The 15692-nt window shown below is 46.9% G+C and overlaps 28 non-coding genes across 28 annotated transcripts; 10 read left to right on the top strand and 18 right to left on the bottom strand.

Moving 5' to 3' along the window:
- The first annotated feature begins 217 nt into the window (after positions 1-217).
- On the top strand, positions 218-336 carry LOC125570956. The gene has a single exon (XR_007313266.1). It is a non-coding gene; the product is annotated as a 5S ribosomal RNA (ribosomal RNA).
- A 774-nt stretch (positions 337-1110) lies between these two features.
- LOC125570362 lies at positions 1111-1276 on the bottom strand. The gene has a single exon (XR_007312689.1). It is a non-coding gene; the product is annotated as a U1 spliceosomal RNA (small nuclear RNA).
- Positions 1277-1470: 194 nt separating this feature from the next.
- On the bottom strand, positions 1471-1663 carry LOC125570477. Its single transcript, XR_007312802.1, has one exon. It is a non-coding gene; the product is annotated as a U2 spliceosomal RNA (small nuclear RNA).
- A 257-nt stretch (positions 1664-1920) lies between these two features.
- Positions 1921-2039, top strand: LOC125570955. The gene has a single exon (XR_007313265.1). It is a non-coding gene; the product is annotated as a 5S ribosomal RNA (ribosomal RNA).
- Positions 2040-2813: 774 nt separating this feature from the next.
- LOC125570360 lies at positions 2814-2979 on the bottom strand. Its single transcript, XR_007312687.1, has one exon. It is a non-coding gene; the product is annotated as a U1 spliceosomal RNA (small nuclear RNA).
- Positions 2980-3172: 193 nt separating this feature from the next.
- Positions 3173-3365, bottom strand: LOC125570698. The gene has a single exon (XR_007313023.1). It is a non-coding gene; the product is annotated as a U2 spliceosomal RNA (small nuclear RNA).
- Positions 3366-3622: 257 nt separating this feature from the next.
- On the top strand, positions 3623-3741 carry LOC125570954. The gene has a single exon (XR_007313264.1). It is a non-coding gene; the product is annotated as a 5S ribosomal RNA (ribosomal RNA).
- A 774-nt stretch (positions 3742-4515) lies between these two features.
- Positions 4516-4681, bottom strand: LOC125570359. The gene has a single exon (XR_007312686.1). It is a non-coding gene; the product is annotated as a U1 spliceosomal RNA (small nuclear RNA).
- A 193-nt stretch (positions 4682-4874) lies between these two features.
- LOC125570697 lies at positions 4875-5067 on the bottom strand. Its single transcript, XR_007313022.1, has one exon. It is a non-coding gene; the product is annotated as a U2 spliceosomal RNA (small nuclear RNA).
- Positions 5068-5324: 257 nt separating this feature from the next.
- LOC125570952 lies at positions 5325-5443 on the top strand. Its single transcript, XR_007313262.1, has one exon. It is a non-coding gene; the product is annotated as a 5S ribosomal RNA (ribosomal RNA).
- Positions 5444-6217: 774 nt separating this feature from the next.
- LOC125570358 lies at positions 6218-6383 on the bottom strand. Its single transcript, XR_007312685.1, has one exon. It is a non-coding gene; the product is annotated as a U1 spliceosomal RNA (small nuclear RNA).
- Positions 6384-6576: 193 nt separating this feature from the next.
- Positions 6577-6769, bottom strand: LOC125570696. Its single transcript, XR_007313021.1, has one exon. It is a non-coding gene; the product is annotated as a U2 spliceosomal RNA (small nuclear RNA).
- Positions 6770-7026: 257 nt separating this feature from the next.
- On the top strand, positions 7027-7145 carry LOC125570951. The gene has a single exon (XR_007313261.1). It is a non-coding gene; the product is annotated as a 5S ribosomal RNA (ribosomal RNA).
- A 774-nt stretch (positions 7146-7919) lies between these two features.
- On the bottom strand, positions 7920-8085 carry LOC125570357. Its single transcript, XR_007312684.1, has one exon. It is a non-coding gene; the product is annotated as a U1 spliceosomal RNA (small nuclear RNA).
- Positions 8086-8278: 193 nt separating this feature from the next.
- On the bottom strand, positions 8279-8471 carry LOC125570695. Its single transcript, XR_007313020.1, has one exon. It is a non-coding gene; the product is annotated as a U2 spliceosomal RNA (small nuclear RNA).
- A 257-nt stretch (positions 8472-8728) lies between these two features.
- On the top strand, positions 8729-8847 carry LOC125570950. Its single transcript, XR_007313260.1, has one exon. It is a non-coding gene; the product is annotated as a 5S ribosomal RNA (ribosomal RNA).
- Positions 8848-9621: 774 nt separating this feature from the next.
- On the bottom strand, positions 9622-9787 carry LOC125570356. The gene has a single exon (XR_007312683.1). It is a non-coding gene; the product is annotated as a U1 spliceosomal RNA (small nuclear RNA).
- Positions 9788-9980: 193 nt separating this feature from the next.
- On the bottom strand, positions 9981-10173 carry LOC125570694. The gene has a single exon (XR_007313019.1). It is a non-coding gene; the product is annotated as a U2 spliceosomal RNA (small nuclear RNA).
- Positions 10174-10430: 257 nt separating this feature from the next.
- Positions 10431-10549, top strand: LOC125570949. The gene has a single exon (XR_007313259.1). It is a non-coding gene; the product is annotated as a 5S ribosomal RNA (ribosomal RNA).
- Positions 10550-11323: 774 nt separating this feature from the next.
- On the bottom strand, positions 11324-11489 carry LOC125570355. Its single transcript, XR_007312682.1, has one exon. It is a non-coding gene; the product is annotated as a U1 spliceosomal RNA (small nuclear RNA).
- A 193-nt stretch (positions 11490-11682) lies between these two features.
- Positions 11683-11875, bottom strand: LOC125570693. Its single transcript, XR_007313018.1, has one exon. It is a non-coding gene; the product is annotated as a U2 spliceosomal RNA (small nuclear RNA).
- A 257-nt stretch (positions 11876-12132) lies between these two features.
- LOC125570948 lies at positions 12133-12251 on the top strand. Its single transcript, XR_007313258.1, has one exon. It is a non-coding gene; the product is annotated as a 5S ribosomal RNA (ribosomal RNA).
- Positions 12252-13025: 774 nt separating this feature from the next.
- Positions 13026-13191, bottom strand: LOC125570354. The gene has a single exon (XR_007312681.1). It is a non-coding gene; the product is annotated as a U1 spliceosomal RNA (small nuclear RNA).
- Positions 13192-13384: 193 nt separating this feature from the next.
- LOC125570692 lies at positions 13385-13577 on the bottom strand. Its single transcript, XR_007313017.1, has one exon. It is a non-coding gene; the product is annotated as a U2 spliceosomal RNA (small nuclear RNA).
- Positions 13578-13834: 257 nt separating this feature from the next.
- Positions 13835-13953, top strand: LOC125570947. Its single transcript, XR_007313257.1, has one exon. It is a non-coding gene; the product is annotated as a 5S ribosomal RNA (ribosomal RNA).
- Positions 13954-14727: 774 nt separating this feature from the next.
- LOC125570353 lies at positions 14728-14893 on the bottom strand. Its single transcript, XR_007312680.1, has one exon. It is a non-coding gene; the product is annotated as a U1 spliceosomal RNA (small nuclear RNA).
- A 193-nt stretch (positions 14894-15086) lies between these two features.
- LOC125570691 lies at positions 15087-15279 on the bottom strand. Its single transcript, XR_007313016.1, has one exon. It is a non-coding gene; the product is annotated as a U2 spliceosomal RNA (small nuclear RNA).
- Positions 15280-15536: 257 nt separating this feature from the next.
- Positions 15537-15655, top strand: LOC125570946. The gene has a single exon (XR_007313256.1). It is a non-coding gene; the product is annotated as a 5S ribosomal RNA (ribosomal RNA).
- The last annotated feature ends 37 nt before the right edge of the window (positions 15656-15692 follow it).

Here is a 15692-nt window from a genome sequence, read left to right as displayed (position 1 = left end):
AGGCCTCCGCCATGTGGGTGACGGACTCGGTTTTAGGCCCTTCTGCCTCCTAAGATCACATGTGATGATCAGTCATGAACGTAGTGCTATCACGTACGAGCAGTATTCGCTTGATACAGCGTCTTTGCGAGTGCAATGAGACATTTTTACCGCGCTAGTGCGTGCGTACGTTCTCACCGCACCGCTATAAAAGTCTAAAATATCACCGAGATCTTTCGTCTACGGCCATACCATCGAGAAAACACCGGTTCTCGTCCGATCACCGAAGTTAAGCTCGATTGGGCGCGGTTAGTACTTGGATGGGTGACCGCCTGGGAATACCGCGTGCTGTAGGCATTTCTTTTTCATTTTTTTTCTAAACTATAAAGAAAAAGTTAGTGCAGGTTGGTCATTGTCTAAGCTAAAGAAATCCCTCAGTTGTATGCGTTCTCAACTCGATCTATAGACAATTCAGGCATACTCAGCGACCGTATTGTAATCAAAATCGCGGTCGTAAACGTTCGCAAACGTTCAGCAGATTCAAGTAGAGTCATAATATTACAAGCGATCAGATCAGTGGATTGTGAAAGCCTGTAAGAGCGTTAGTACTCGCATAGGAAATGTCTCTCAATGCAGTAAAATACTATGAGAGAAAGTGCGCAGTATTATCGCATTGGTCGCGCGTTTACACCGCGAGTGAACACGAACATTACTCAGCTAGCATCTCATACAAGCTGAGATGCCATTCATAGCGTAAACCTTGTCCAAATAAATGCTTTTCGAGATCATGTTTTCACTCACTATAATAAAGCGCGAAGGTTGCAAAGCAGCGCGCGTATTCCACTGTTCTATTTTAGTGACGAAACAGTCGCACTGAACTTTCATCGCCGGTTAGCAACAACTGATCAAAACACAGCTCACCTTCGCTCGTTTCATCGCAAAAACACCGCTAGAATGCAGACCAAACACGACTAAAGCCTCTGCCCACCATGACGGTAATGTGAGAGCAAGTTGTTCGCTATTAGAAGTTAGAAATTTTACAATAGTTGACTGATTACAAGCGGTGTGAAGTCCGTGCTTCACGAGTCGCTCGTTGTGATTGTGTTGTGATTACACTTGATTCGTATTGTTCGGGGACTAGCGCGAACGCAGGTCCCCACTACCAGAAATTATACGCTCGAGTTACCCACATTTGGGGTAATCGCAGGGGTCAACCCAATCGAAGTGCAATGAGAGGGCCTCACCCTGAGAGGACCGCCTTGGTGATCACGGTAAACCTCCCGCGTCAGGTAAGTATGAGTTTATTTGGCGTCCCTGTACACCGACTGTCCCCGGCTGATTTCATCCTCCATGTGGGAACGGTGCATCGCGGTGATTATGACCCGTCGTCTTAATGACGATCCTGTCTCTTATTGATCTCTCCCGCTATAGCTCGCATGAACAGCACGTAAATGATGCTCGAGGTGTTGCTTGAATGTGTCTTCCCGAAAGGGAAGGGGGGCCGTACTCGGAGGTAGTGCAATACCGAGACAACCCGTGGCTGGGACGCAGCAAGCCGCTTATTCCACAGCCAGTTTCCAAAAATCAGTTTAATATATGAGCTACTCAATGAGCAGCGTATCAGATATTAAGCTGATAAGAACAGATACTACACTTGATCTTAGCCAAAAGGCCGAGAAGCGATGCAGAATCTGGCTCGGACTACAGGGAGCGTTTATCATTCTAGGCCTCCGCCATGTGGGTGACGGACTCGGTTTTAGGCCCTTCTGCCTCCTAAGATCACATGTGATGATCAGTCATGAACGTAGTGCTATCACGTACGAGCAGTATTCGCTTGATACAGCGTCTTTGCGAGTGCAATGAGACATTTTTACCGCGCTAGTGCGTGCGTACGTTCTCACCGCACCGCTATAAAAGTCTAAAATATCACCGAGATCTTTCGTCTACGGCCATACCATCGAGAAAACACCGGTTCTCGTCCGATCACCGAAGTTAAGCTCGATTGGGCGCGGTTAGTACTTGGATGGGTGACCGCCTGGGAATACCGCGTGCTGTAGGCATTTCTTTTTCATTTTTTTTCTAAACTATAAAGAAAAAGTTAGTGCAGGTTGGTCATTGTCTAAGCTAAAGAAATCCCTCAGTTGTATGCGTTCTCAACTCGATCTATAGACAATTCAGGCATACTCAGCGACCGTATTGTAATCAAAATCGCGGTCGTAAACGTTCGCAAACGTTCAGCAGATTCAAGTAGAGTCATAATATTACAAGCGATCAGATCAGTGGATTGTGAAAGCCTGTAAGAGCGTTAGTACTCGCATAGGAAATGTCTCTCAATGCAGTAAAATACTATGAGAGAAAGTGCGCAGTATTATCGCATTGGTCGCGCGTTTACACCGCGAGTGAACACGAACATTACTCAGCTAGCATCTCATACAAGCTGAGATGCCATTCATAGCGTAAACCTTGTCCAAATAAATGCTTTTCGAGATCATGTTTTCACTCACTATAATAAAGCGCGAAGGTTGCAAAGCAGCGCGCGTATTCCACTGTTCTATTTTAGTGACGAAACAGTCGCACTGAACTTTCATCGCCGGTTAGCAACAACTGATCAAAACACAGCTCACCTTCGCTCGTTTCATCGCAAAAACACCGCTAGAATGCAGACCAAACACGACTAAAGCCTCTGCCCACCATGACGGTAATGTGAGAGCAAGTTGTTCGCTATTAGAAGTTAGAAATTTTACAATAGTTGACTGATTACAAGCGGTGTGAAGTCCGTGCTTCACGAGTCGCTCGTTGTGATTGTGTTGTGATTACACTTGATTCGTATTGTTCGGGGACTAGCGCGAACGCAGGTCCCCACTACCAGAAATTATACGCTCGAGTTACCCACATTTGGGGTAATCGCAGGGGTCAACCCAATCGAAGTGCAATGAGAGGGCCTCACCCTGAGAGGACCGCCTTGGTGATCACGGTAAACCTCCCGCGTCAGGTAAGTATGAGTTTATTTGGCGTCCCTGTACACCGACTGTCCCCGGCTGATTTCATCCTCCATGTGGGAACGGTGCATCGCGGTGATTATGACCCGTCGTCTTAATGACGATCCTGTCTCTTATTGATCTCTCCCGCTATAGCTCGCATGAACAGCACGTAAATGATGCTCGAGGTGTTGCTTGAATGTGTCTTCCCGAAAGGGAAGGGGGCCGTACTCGGAGGTAGTGCAATACCGAGACAACCCGTGGCTGGGACGCAGCAAGCCGCTTATTCCACAGCCAGTTTCCAAAAATCAGTTTAATATATGAGCTACTCAATGAGCAGCGTATCAGATATTAAGCTGATAAGAACAGATACTACACTTGATCTTAGCCAAAAGGCCGAGAAGCGATGCAGAATCTGGCTCGGACTACAGGGAGCGTTTATCATTCTAGGCCTCCGCCATGTGGGTGACGGACTCGGTTTTAGGCCCTTCTGCCTCCTAAGATCACATGTGATGATCAGTCATGAACGTAGTGCTATCACGTACGAGCAGTATTCGCTTGATACAGCGTCTTTGCGAGTGCAATGAGACATTTTTACCGCGCTAGTGCGTGCGTACGTTCTCACCGCACCGCTATAAAAGTCTAAAATATCACCGAGATCTTTCGTCTACGGCCATACCATCGAGAAAACACCGGTTCTCGTCCGATCACCGAAGTTAAGCTCGATTGGGCGCGGTTAGTACTTGGATGGGTGACCGCCTGGGAATACCGCGTGCTGTAGGCATTTCTTTTTCATTTTTTTTCTAAACTATAAAGAAAAAGTTAGTGCAGGTTGGTCATTGTCTAAGCTAAAGAAATCCCTCAGTTGTATGCGTTCTCAACTCGATCTATAGACAATTCAGGCATACTCAGCGACCGTATTGTAATCAAAATCGCGGTCGTAAACGTTCGCAAACGTTCAGCAGATTCAAGTAGAGTCATAATATTACAAGCGATCAGATCAGTGGATTGTGAAAGCCTGTAAGAGCGTTAGTACTCGCATAGGAAATGTCTCTCAATGCAGTAAAATACTATGAGAGAAAGTGCGCAGTATTATCGCATTGGTCGCGCGTTTACACCGCGAGTGAACACGAACATTACTCAGCTAGCATCTCATACAAGCTGAGATGCCATTCATAGCGTAAACCTTGTCCAAATAAATGCTTTTCGAGATCATGTTTTCACTCACTATAATAAAGCGCGAAGGTTGCAAAGCAGCGCGCGTATTCCACTGTTCTATTTTAGTGACGAAACAGTCGCACTGAACTTTCATCGCCGGTTAGCAACAACTGATCAAAACACAGCTCACCTTCGCTCGTTTCATCGCAAAAACACCGCTAGAATGCAGACCAAACACGACTAAAGCCTCTGCCCACCATGACGGTAATGTGAGAGCAAGTTGTTCGCTATTAGAAGTTAGAAATTTTACAATAGTTGACTGATTACAAGCGGTGTGAAGTCCGTGCTTCACGAGTCGCTCGTTGTGATTGTGTTGTGATTACACTTGATTCGTATTGTTCGGGGACTAGCGCGAACGCAGGTCCCCACTACCAGAAATTATACGCTCGAGTTACCCACATTTGGGGTAATCGCAGGGGTCAACCCAATCGAAGTGCAATGAGAGGGCCTCACCCTGAGAGGACCGCCTTGGTGATCACGGTAAACCTCCCGCGTCAGGTAAGTATGAGTTTATTTGGCGTCCCTGTACACCGACTGTCCCCGGCTGATTTCATCCTCCATGTGGGAACGGTGCATCGCGGTGATTATGACCCGTCGTCTTAATGACGATCCTGTCTCTTATTGATCTCTCCCGCTATAGCTCGCATGAACAGCACGTAAATGATGCTCGAGGTGTTGCTTGAATGTGTCTTCCCGAAAGGGAAGGGGGCCGTACTCGGAGGTAGTGCAATACCGAGACAACCCGTGGCTGGGACGCAGCAAGCCGCTTATTCCACAGCCAGTTTCCAAAAATCAGTTTAATATATGAGCTACTCAATGAGCAGCGTATCAGATATTAAGCTGATAAGAACAGATACTACACTTGATCTTAGCCAAAAGGCCGAGAAGCGATGCAGAATCTGGCTCGGACTACAGGGAGCGTTTATCATTCTAGGCCTCCGCCATGTGGGTGACGGACTCGGTTTTAGGCCCTTCTGCCTCCTAAGATCACATGTGATGATCAGTCATGAACGTAGTGCTATCACGTACGAGCAGTATTCGCTTGATACAGCGTCTTTGCGAGTGCAATGAGACATTTTTACCGCGCTAGTGCGTGCGTACGTTCTCACCGCACCGCTATAAAAGTCTAAAATATCACCGAGATCTTTCGTCTACGGCCATACCATCGAGAAAACACCGGTTCTCGTCCGATCACCGAAGTTAAGCTCGATTGGGCGCGGTTAGTACTTGGATGGGTGACCGCCTGGGAATACCGCGTGCTGTAGGCATTTCTTTTTCATTTTTTTTCTAAACTATAAAGAAAAAGTTAGTGCAGGTTGGTCATTGTCTAAGCTAAAGAAATCCCTCAGTTGTATGCGTTCTCAACTCGATCTATAGACAATTCAGGCATACTCAGCGACCGTATTGTAATCAAAATCGCGGTCGTAAACGTTCGCAAACGTTCAGCAGATTCAAGTAGAGTCATAATATTACAAGCGATCAGATCAGTGGATTGTGAAAGCCTGTAAGAGCGTTAGTACTCGCATAGGAAATGTCTCTCAATGCAGTAAAATACTATGAGAGAAAGTGCGCAGTATTATCGCATTGGTCGCGCGTTTACACCGCGAGTGAACACGAACATTACTCAGCTAGCATCTCATACAAGCTGAGATGCCATTCATAGCGTAAACCTTGTCCAAATAAATGCTTTTCGAGATCATGTTTTCACTCACTATAATAAAGCGCGAAGGTTGCAAAGCAGCGCGCGTATTCCACTGTTCTATTTTAGTGACGAAACAGTCGCACTGAACTTTCATCGCCGGTTAGCAACAACTGATCAAAACACAGCTCACCTTCGCTCGTTTCATCGCAAAAACACCGCTAGAATGCAGACCAAACACGACTAAAGCCTCTGCCCACCATGACGGTAATGTGAGAGCAAGTTGTTCGCTATTAGAAGTTAGAAATTTTACAATAGTTGACTGATTACAAGCGGTGTGAAGTCCGTGCTTCACGAGTCGCTCGTTGTGATTGTGTTGTGATTACACTTGATTCGTATTGTTCGGGGACTAGCGCGAACGCAGGTCCCCACTACCAGAAATTATACGCTCGAGTTACCCACATTTGGGGTAATCGCAGGGGTCAACCCAATCGAAGTGCAATGAGAGGGCCTCACCCTGAGAGGACCGCCTTGGTGATCACGGTAAACCTCCCGCGTCAGGTAAGTATGAGTTTATTTGGCGTCCCTGTACACCGACTGTCCCCGGCTGATTTCATCCTCCATGTGGGAACGGTGCATCGCGGTGATTATGACCCGTCGTCTTAATGACGATCCTGTCTCTTATTGATCTCTCCCGCTATAGCTCGCATGAACAGCACGTAAATGATGCTCGAGGTGTTGCTTGAATGTGTCTTCCCGAAAGGGAAGGGGGCCGTACTCGGAGGTAGTGCAATACCGAGACAACCCGTGGCTGGGACGCAGCAAGCCGCTTATTCCACAGCCAGTTTCCAAAAATCAGTTTAATATATGAGCTACTCAATGAGCAGCGTATCAGATATTAAGCTGATAAGAACAGATACTACACTTGATCTTAGCCAAAAGGCCGAGAAGCGATGCAGAATCTGGCTCGGACTACAGGGAGCGTTTATCATTCTAGGCCTCCGCCATGTGGGTGACGGACTCGGTTTTAGGCCCTTCTGCCTCCTAAGATCACATGTGATGATCAGTCATGAACGTAGTGCTATCACGTACGAGCAGTATTCGCTTGATACAGCGTCTTTGCGAGTGCAATGAGACATTTTTACCGCGCTAGTGCGTGCGTACGTTCTCACCGCACCGCTATAAAAGTCTAAAATATCACCGAGATCTTTCGTCTACGGCCATACCATCGAGAAAACACCGGTTCTCGTCCGATCACCGAAGTTAAGCTCGATTGGGCGCGGTTAGTACTTGGATGGGTGACCGCCTGGGAATACCGCGTGCTGTAGGCATTTCTTTTTCATTTTTTTTCTAAACTATAAAGAAAAAGTTAGTGCAGGTTGGTCATTGTCTAAGCTAAAGAAATCCCTCAGTTGTATGCGTTCTCAACTCGATCTATAGACAATTCAGGCATACTCAGCGACCGTATTGTAATCAAAATCGCGGTCGTAAACGTTCGCAAACGTTCAGCAGATTCAAGTAGAGTCATAATATTACAAGCGATCAGATCAGTGGATTGTGAAAGCCTGTAAGAGCGTTAGTACTCGCATAGGAAATGTCTCTCAATGCAGTAAAATACTATGAGAGAAAGTGCGCAGTATTATCGCATTGGTCGCGCGTTTACACCGCGAGTGAACACGAACATTACTCAGCTAGCATCTCATACAAGCTGAGATGCCATTCATAGCGTAAACCTTGTCCAAATAAATGCTTTTCGAGATCATGTTTTCACTCACTATAATAAAGCGCGAAGGTTGCAAAGCAGCGCGCGTATTCCACTGTTCTATTTTAGTGACGAAACAGTCGCACTGAACTTTCATCGCCGGTTAGCAACAACTGATCAAAACACAGCTCACCTTCGCTCGTTTCATCGCAAAAACACCGCTAGAATGCAGACCAAACACGACTAAAGCCTCTGCCCACCATGACGGTAATGTGAGAGCAAGTTGTTCGCTATTAGAAGTTAGAAATTTTACAATAGTTGACTGATTACAAGCGGTGTGAAGTCCGTGCTTCACGAGTCGCTCGTTGTGATTGTGTTGTGATTACACTTGATTCGTATTGTTCGGGGACTAGCGCGAACGCAGGTCCCCACTACCAGAAATTATACGCTCGAGTTACCCACATTTGGGGTAATCGCAGGGGTCAACCCAATCGAAGTGCAATGAGAGGGCCTCACCCTGAGAGGACCGCCTTGGTGATCACGGTAAACCTCCCGCGTCAGGTAAGTATGAGTTTATTTGGCGTCCCTGTACACCGACTGTCCCCGGCTGATTTCATCCTCCATGTGGGAACGGTGCATCGCGGTGATTATGACCCGTCGTCTTAATGACGATCCTGTCTCTTATTGATCTCTCCCGCTATAGCTCGCATGAACAGCACGTAAATGATGCTCGAGGTGTTGCTTGAATGTGTCTTCCCGAAAGGGAAGGGGGCCGTACTCGGAGGTAGTGCAATACCGAGACAACCCGTGGCTGGGACGCAGCAAGCCGCTTATTCCACAGCCAGTTTCCAAAAATCAGTTTAATATATGAGCTACTCAATGAGCAGCGTATCAGATATTAAGCTGATAAGAACAGATACTACACTTGATCTTAGCCAAAAGGCCGAGAAGCGATGCAGAATCTGGCTCGGACTACAGGGAGCGTTTATCATTCTAGGCCTCCGCCATGTGGGTGACGGACTCGGTTTTAGGCCCTTCTGCCTCCTAAGATCACATGTGATGATCAGTCATGAACGTAGTGCTATCACGTACGAGCAGTATTCGCTTGATACAGCGTCTTTGCGAGTGCAATGAGACATTTTTACCGCGCTAGTGCGTGCGTACGTTCTCACCGCACCGCTATAAAAGTCTAAAATATCACCGAGATCTTTCGTCTACGGCCATACCATCGAGAAAACACCGGTTCTCGTCCGATCACCGAAGTTAAGCTCGATTGGGCGCGGTTAGTACTTGGATGGGTGACCGCCTGGGAATACCGCGTGCTGTAGGCATTTCTTTTTCATTTTTTTTCTAAACTATAAAGAAAAAGTTAGTGCAGGTTGGTCATTGTCTAAGCTAAAGAAATCCCTCAGTTGTATGCGTTCTCAACTCGATCTATAGACAATTCAGGCATACTCAGCGACCGTATTGTAATCAAAATCGCGGTCGTAAACGTTCGCAAACGTTCAGCAGATTCAAGTAGAGTCATAATATTACAAGCGATCAGATCAGTGGATTGTGAAAGCCTGTAAGAGCGTTAGTACTCGCATAGGAAATGTCTCTCAATGCAGTAAAATACTATGAGAGAAAGTGCGCAGTATTATCGCATTGGTCGCGCGTTTACACCGCGAGTGAACACGAACATTACTCAGCTAGCATCTCATACAAGCTGAGATGCCATTCATAGCGTAAACCTTGTCCAAATAAATGCTTTTCGAGATCATGTTTTCACTCACTATAATAAAGCGCGAAGGTTGCAAAGCAGCGCGCGTATTCCACTGTTCTATTTTAGTGACGAAACAGTCGCACTGAACTTTCATCGCCGGTTAGCAACAACTGATCAAAACACAGCTCACCTTCGCTCGTTTCATCGCAAAAACACCGCTAGAATGCAGACCAAACACGACTAAAGCCTCTGCCCACCATGACGGTAATGTGAGAGCAAGTTGTTCGCTATTAGAAGTTAGAAATTTTACAATAGTTGACTGATTACAAGCGGTGTGAAGTCCGTGCTTCACGAGTCGCTCGTTGTGATTGTGTTGTGATTACACTTGATTCGTATTGTTCGGGGACTAGCGCGAACGCAGGTCCCCACTACCAGAAATTATACGCTCGAGTTACCCACATTTGGGGTAATCGCAGGGGTCAACCCAATCGAAGTGCAATGAGAGGGCCTCACCCTGAGAGGACCGCCTTGGTGATCACGGTAAACCTCCCGCGTCAGGTAAGTATGAGTTTATTTGGCGTCCCTGTACACCGACTGTCCCCGGCTGATTTCATCCTCCATGTGGGAACGGTGCATCGCGGTGATTATGACCCGTCGTCTTAATGACGATCCTGTCTCTTATTGATCTCTCCCGCTATAGCTCGCATGAACAGCACGTAAATGATGCTCGAGGTGTTGCTTGAATGTGTCTTCCCGAAAGGGAAGGGGGCCGTACTCGGAGGTAGTGCAATACCGAGACAACCCGTGGCTGGGACGCAGCAAGCCGCTTATTCCACAGCCAGTTTCCAAAAATCAGTTTAATATATGAGCTACTCAATGAGCAGCGTATCAGATATTAAGCTGATAAGAACAGATACTACACTTGATCTTAGCCAAAAGGCCGAGAAGCGATGCAGAATCTGGCTCGGACTACAGGGAGCGTTTATCATTCTAGGCCTCCGCCATGTGGGTGACGGACTCGGTTTTAGGCCCTTCTGCCTCCTAAGATCACATGTGATGATCAGTCATGAACGTAGTGCTATCCCGTACGAGCAGTATTCGCTTGATACAGCGTCTTTGCGAGTGCAATGAGACATTTTTACCGCGCTAGTGCGTGCGTACGTTCTCACCGCACCGCTATAAAAGTCTAAAATATCACCGAGATCTTTCGTCTACGGCCATACCATCGAGAAAACACCGGTTCTCGTCCGATCACCGAAGTTAAGCTCGATTGGGCGCGGTTAGTACTTGGATGGGTGACCGCCTGGGAATACCGCGTGCTGTAGGCATTTCTTTTTCATTTTTTTTCTAAACTATAAAGAAAAAGTTAGTGCAGGTTGGTCATTGTCTAAGCTAAAGAAATCCCTCAGTTGTATGCGTTCTCAACTCGATCTATAGACAATTCAGGCATACTCAGCGACCGTATTGTAATCAAAATCGCGGTCGTAAACGTTCGCAAACGTTCAGCAGATTCAAGTAGAGTCATAATATTACAAGCGATCAGATCAGTGGATTGTGAAAGCCTGTAAGAGCGTTAGTACTCGCATAGGAAATGTCTCTCAATGCAGTAAAATACTATGAGAGAAAGTGCGCAGTATTATCGCATTGGTCGCGCGTTTACACCGCGAGTGAACACGAACATTACTCAGCTAGCATCTCATACAAGCTGAGATGCCATTCATAGCGTAAACCTTGTCCAAATAAATGCTTTTCGAGATCATGTTTTCACTCACTATAATAAAGCGCGAAGGTTGCAAAGCAGCGCGCGTATTCCACTGTTCTATTTTAGTGACGAAACAGTCGCACTGAACTTTCATCGCCGGTTAGCAACAACTGATCAAAACACAGCTCACCTTCGCTCGTTTCATCGCAAAAACACCGCTAGAATGCAGACCAAACACGACTAAAGCCTCTGCCCACCATGACGGTAATGTGAGAGCAAGTTGTTCGCTATTAGAAGTTAGAAATTTTACAATAGTTGACTGATTACAAGCGGTGTGAAGTCCGTGCTTCACGAGTCGCTCGTTGTGATTGTGTTGTGATTACACTTGATTCGTATTGTTCGGGGACTAGCGCGAACGCAGGTCCCCACTACCAGAAATTATACGCTCGAGTTACCCACATTTGGGGTAATCGCAGGGGTCAACCCAATCGAAGTGCAATGAGAGGGCCTCACCCTGAGAGGACCGCCTTGGTGATCACGGTAAACCTCCCGCGTCAGGTAAGTATGAGTTTATTTGGCGTCCCTGTACACCGACTGTCCCCGGCTGATTTCATCCTCCATGTGGGAACGGTGCATCGCGGTGATTATGACCCGTCGTCTTAATGACGATCCTGTCTCTTATTGATCTCTCCCGCTATAGCTCGCATGAACAGCACGTAAATGATGCTCGAGGTGTTGCTTGAATGTGTCTTCCCGAAAGGGAAGGGGGCCGTACTCGGAGGTAGTGCAATACCGAGACAACCCGTGGCTGGGACGCAGCAAGCCGCTTATTCCACAGCCAGTTTCCAAAAATCAGTTTAATATATGAGCTACTCAATGAGCAGCGTATCAGATATTAAGCTGATAAGAACAGATACTACACTTGATCTTAGCCAAAAGGCCGAGAAGCGATGCAGAATCTGGCTCGGACTACAGGGAGCGTTTATCATTCTAGGCCTCCGCCATGTGGGTGACGGACTCGGTTTTAGGCCCTTCTGCCTCCTAAGATCACATGTGATGATCAGTCATGAACGTAGTGCTATCACGTACGAGCAGTATTCGCTTGATACAGCGTCTTTGCGAGTGCAATGAGACATTTTTACCGCGCTAGTGCGTGCGTACGTTCTCACCGCACCGCTATAAAAGTCTAAAATATCACCGAGATCTTTCGTCTACGGCCATACCATCGAGAAAACACCGGTTCTCGTCCGATCACCGAAGTTAAGCTCGATTGGGCGCGGTTAGTACTTGGATGGGTGACCGCCTGGGAATACCGCGTGCTGTAGGCATTTCTTTTTCATTTTTTTTCTAAACTATAAAGAAAAAGTTAGTGCAGGTTGGTCATTGTCTAAGCTAAAGAAATCCCTCAGTTGTATGCGTTCTCAACTCGATCTATAGACAATTCAGGCATACTCAGCGACCGTATTGTAATCAAAATCGCGGTCGTAAACGTTCGCAAACGTTCAGCAGATTCAAGTAGAGTCATAATATTACAAGCGATCAGATCAGTGGATTGTGAAAGCCTGTAAGAGCGTTAGTACTCGCATAGGAAATGTCTCTCAATGCAGTAAAATACTATGAGAGAAAGTGCGCAGTATTATCGCATTGGTCGCGCGTTTACACCGCGAGTGAACACGAACATTACTCAGCTAGCATCTCATACAAGCTGAGATGCCATTCATAGCGTAAACCTTGTCCAAATAAATGCTTTTCGAGATCATGTTTTCACTCACTATAATAAAGCGCGAAGGTTGCAAAGCAGCGCGCGTATTCCACTGTTCTATTTTAGTGACGAAACAGTCGCACTGAACTTTCATCGCCGGTTAGCAACAACTGATCAAAACACAGCTCACCTTCGCTCGTTTCATCGCAAAAACACCGCTAGAATGCAGACCAAACACGACTAAAGCCTCTGCCCACCATGACGGTAATGTGAGAGCAAGTTGTTCGCTATTAGAAGTTAGAAATTTTACAATAGTTGACTGATTACAAGCGGTGTGAAGTCCGTGCTTCACGAGTCGCTCGTTGTGATTGTGTTGTGATTACACTTGATTCGTATTGTTCGGGGACTAGCGCGAACGCAGGTCCCCACTACCAGAAATTATACGCTCGAGTTACCCACATTTGGGGTAATCGCAGGGGTCAACCCAATCGAAGTGCAATGAGAGGGCCTCACCCTGAGAGGACCGCCTTGGTGATCACGGTAAACCTCCCGCGTCAGGTAAGTATGAGTTTATTTGGCGTCCCTGTACACCGACTGTCCCCGGCTGATTTCATCCTCCATGTGGGAACGGTGCATCGCGGTGATTATGACCCGTCGTCTTAATGACGATCCTGTCTCTTATTGATCTCTCCCGCTATAGCTCGCATGAACAGCACGTAAATGATGCTCGAGGTGTTGCTTGAATGTGTCTTCCCGAAAGGGAAGGGGGCCGTACTCGGAGGTAGTGCAATACCGAGACAACCCGTGGCTGGGACGCAGCAAGCCGCTTATTCCACAGCCAGTTTCCAAAAATCAGTTTAATATATGAGCTACTCAATGAGCAGCGTATCAGATATTAAGCTGATAAGAACAGATACTACACTTGATCTTAGCCAAAAGGCCGAGAAGCGATGCAGAATCTGGCTCGGACTACAGGGAGCGTTTATCATTCTAGGCCTCCGCCATGTGGGTGACGGACTCGGTTTTAGGCCCTTCTGCCTCCTAAGATCACATGTGATGATCAGTCATGAACGTAGTGCTATCACGTACGAGCAGTATTCGCTTGATACAGCGTCTTTGCGAGTGCAATGAGACATTTTTACCGCGCTAGTGCGTGCGTACGTTCTCACCGCACCGCTATAAAAGTCTAAAATATCACCGAGATCTTTCGTCTACGGCCATACCATCGAGAAAACACCGGTTCTCGTCCGATCACCGAAGTTAAGCTCGATTGGGCGCGGTTAGTACTTGGATGGGTGACCGCCTGGGAATACCGCGTGCTGTAGGCATTTCTTTTTCATTTTTTTTCTAAACTATAAAGAAAAAGTTAGTGCAGGTTGGTCATTGTCTAAGCTAAAGAAATCCCTCAGTTGTATGCGTTCTCAACTCGATCTATAGACAATTCAGGCATACTCAGCGACCGTATTGTAATCAAAATCGCGGTCGTAAACGTTCGCAAACGTTCAGCAGATTCAAGTAGAGTCATAATATTACAAGCGATCAGATCAGTGGATTGTGAAAGCCTGTAAGAGCGTTAGTACTCGCATAGGAAATGTCTCTCAATGCAGTAAAATACTATGAGAGAAAGTGCGCAGTATTATCGCATTGGTCGCGCGTTTACACCGCGAGTGAACACGAACATTACTCAGCTAGCATCTCATACAAGCTGAGATGCCATTCATAGCGTAAACCTTGTCCAAATAAATGCTTTTCGAGATCATGTTTTCACTCACTATAATAAAGCGCGAAGGTTGCAAAGCAGCGCGCGTATTCCACTGTTCTATTTTAGTGACGAAACAGTCGCACTGAACTTTCATCGCCGGTTAGCAACAACTGATCAAAACACAGCTCACCTTCGCTCGTTTCATCGCAAAAACACCGCTAGAATGCAGACCAAACACGACTAAAGCCTCTGCCCACCATGACGGTAATGTGAGAGCAAGTTGTTCGCTATTAGAAGTTAGAAATTTTACAATAGTTGACTGATTACAAGCGGTGTGAAGTCCGTGCTTCACGAGTCGCTCGTTGTGATTGTGTTGTGATTACACTTGATTCGTATTGTTCGGGGACTAGCGCGAACGCAGGTCCCCACTACCAGAAATTATACGCTCGAGTTACCCACATTTGGGGTAATCGCAGGGGTCAACCCAATCGAAGTGCAATGAGAGGGCCTCACCCTGAGAGGACCGCCTTGGTGATCACGGTAAACCTCCCGCGTCAGGTAAGTATGAGTTTATTTGGCGTCCCTGTACACCGACTGTCCCCGGCTGATTTCATCCTCCATGTGGGAACGGTGCATCGCGGTGATTATGACCCGTCGTCTTAATGACGATCCTGTCTCTTATTGATCTCTCCCGCTATAGCTCGCATGAACAGCACGTAAATGATGCTCGAGGTGTTGCTTGAATGTGTCTTCCCGAAAGGGAAGGGGGCCGTACTCGGAGGTAGTGCAATACCGAGACAACCCGTGGCTGGGACGCAGCAAGCCGCTTATTCCACAGCCAGTTTCCAAAAATCAGTTTAATATATGAGCTACTCAATGAGCAGCGTATCAGATATTAAGCTGATAAGAACAGATACTACACTTGATCTTAGCCAAAAGGCCGAGAAGCGATGCAGAATCTGGCTCGGACTACAGGGAGCGTTTATCATTCTAGGCCTCCGCCATGTGGGTGACGGACTCGGTTTTAGGCCCTTCTGCCTCCTAAGATCACATGTGATGATCAGTCATGAACGTAGTGCTATCACGTACGAGCAGTATTCGCTTGATACAGCGTCTTTGCGAGTGCAATGAGACATTTTTACCGCGCTAGTGCGTGCGTACGTTCTCACCGCACCGCTATAAAAGTCTAAAATATCACCGAGATCTTTCGTCTACGGCCATACCATCGAGAAAACACCGGTTCTCGTCCGATCACCGAAGTTAAGCTCGATTGGGCGCGGTTAGTACTTGGATGGGTGACCGCCTGGGAATACCGCGTGCTGTAGGCATTTCTTTTTCATTTTTTTTCTAAACTATAAAGAAAAA

The sequence above is a fragment of the Nematostella vectensis genome, chromosome 8, assembly GCF_932526225.1.
Source record: "Nematostella vectensis chromosome 8, jaNemVect1.1, whole genome shotgun sequence".
Taxonomy (NCBI): Eukaryota; Metazoa; Cnidaria; class Anthozoa; order Actiniaria; family Edwardsiidae; genus Nematostella; species Nematostella vectensis.
Note: the sequence above shows the minus strand (reverse complement) of the source record. Positions and strands in the feature narration are given on the sequence as shown.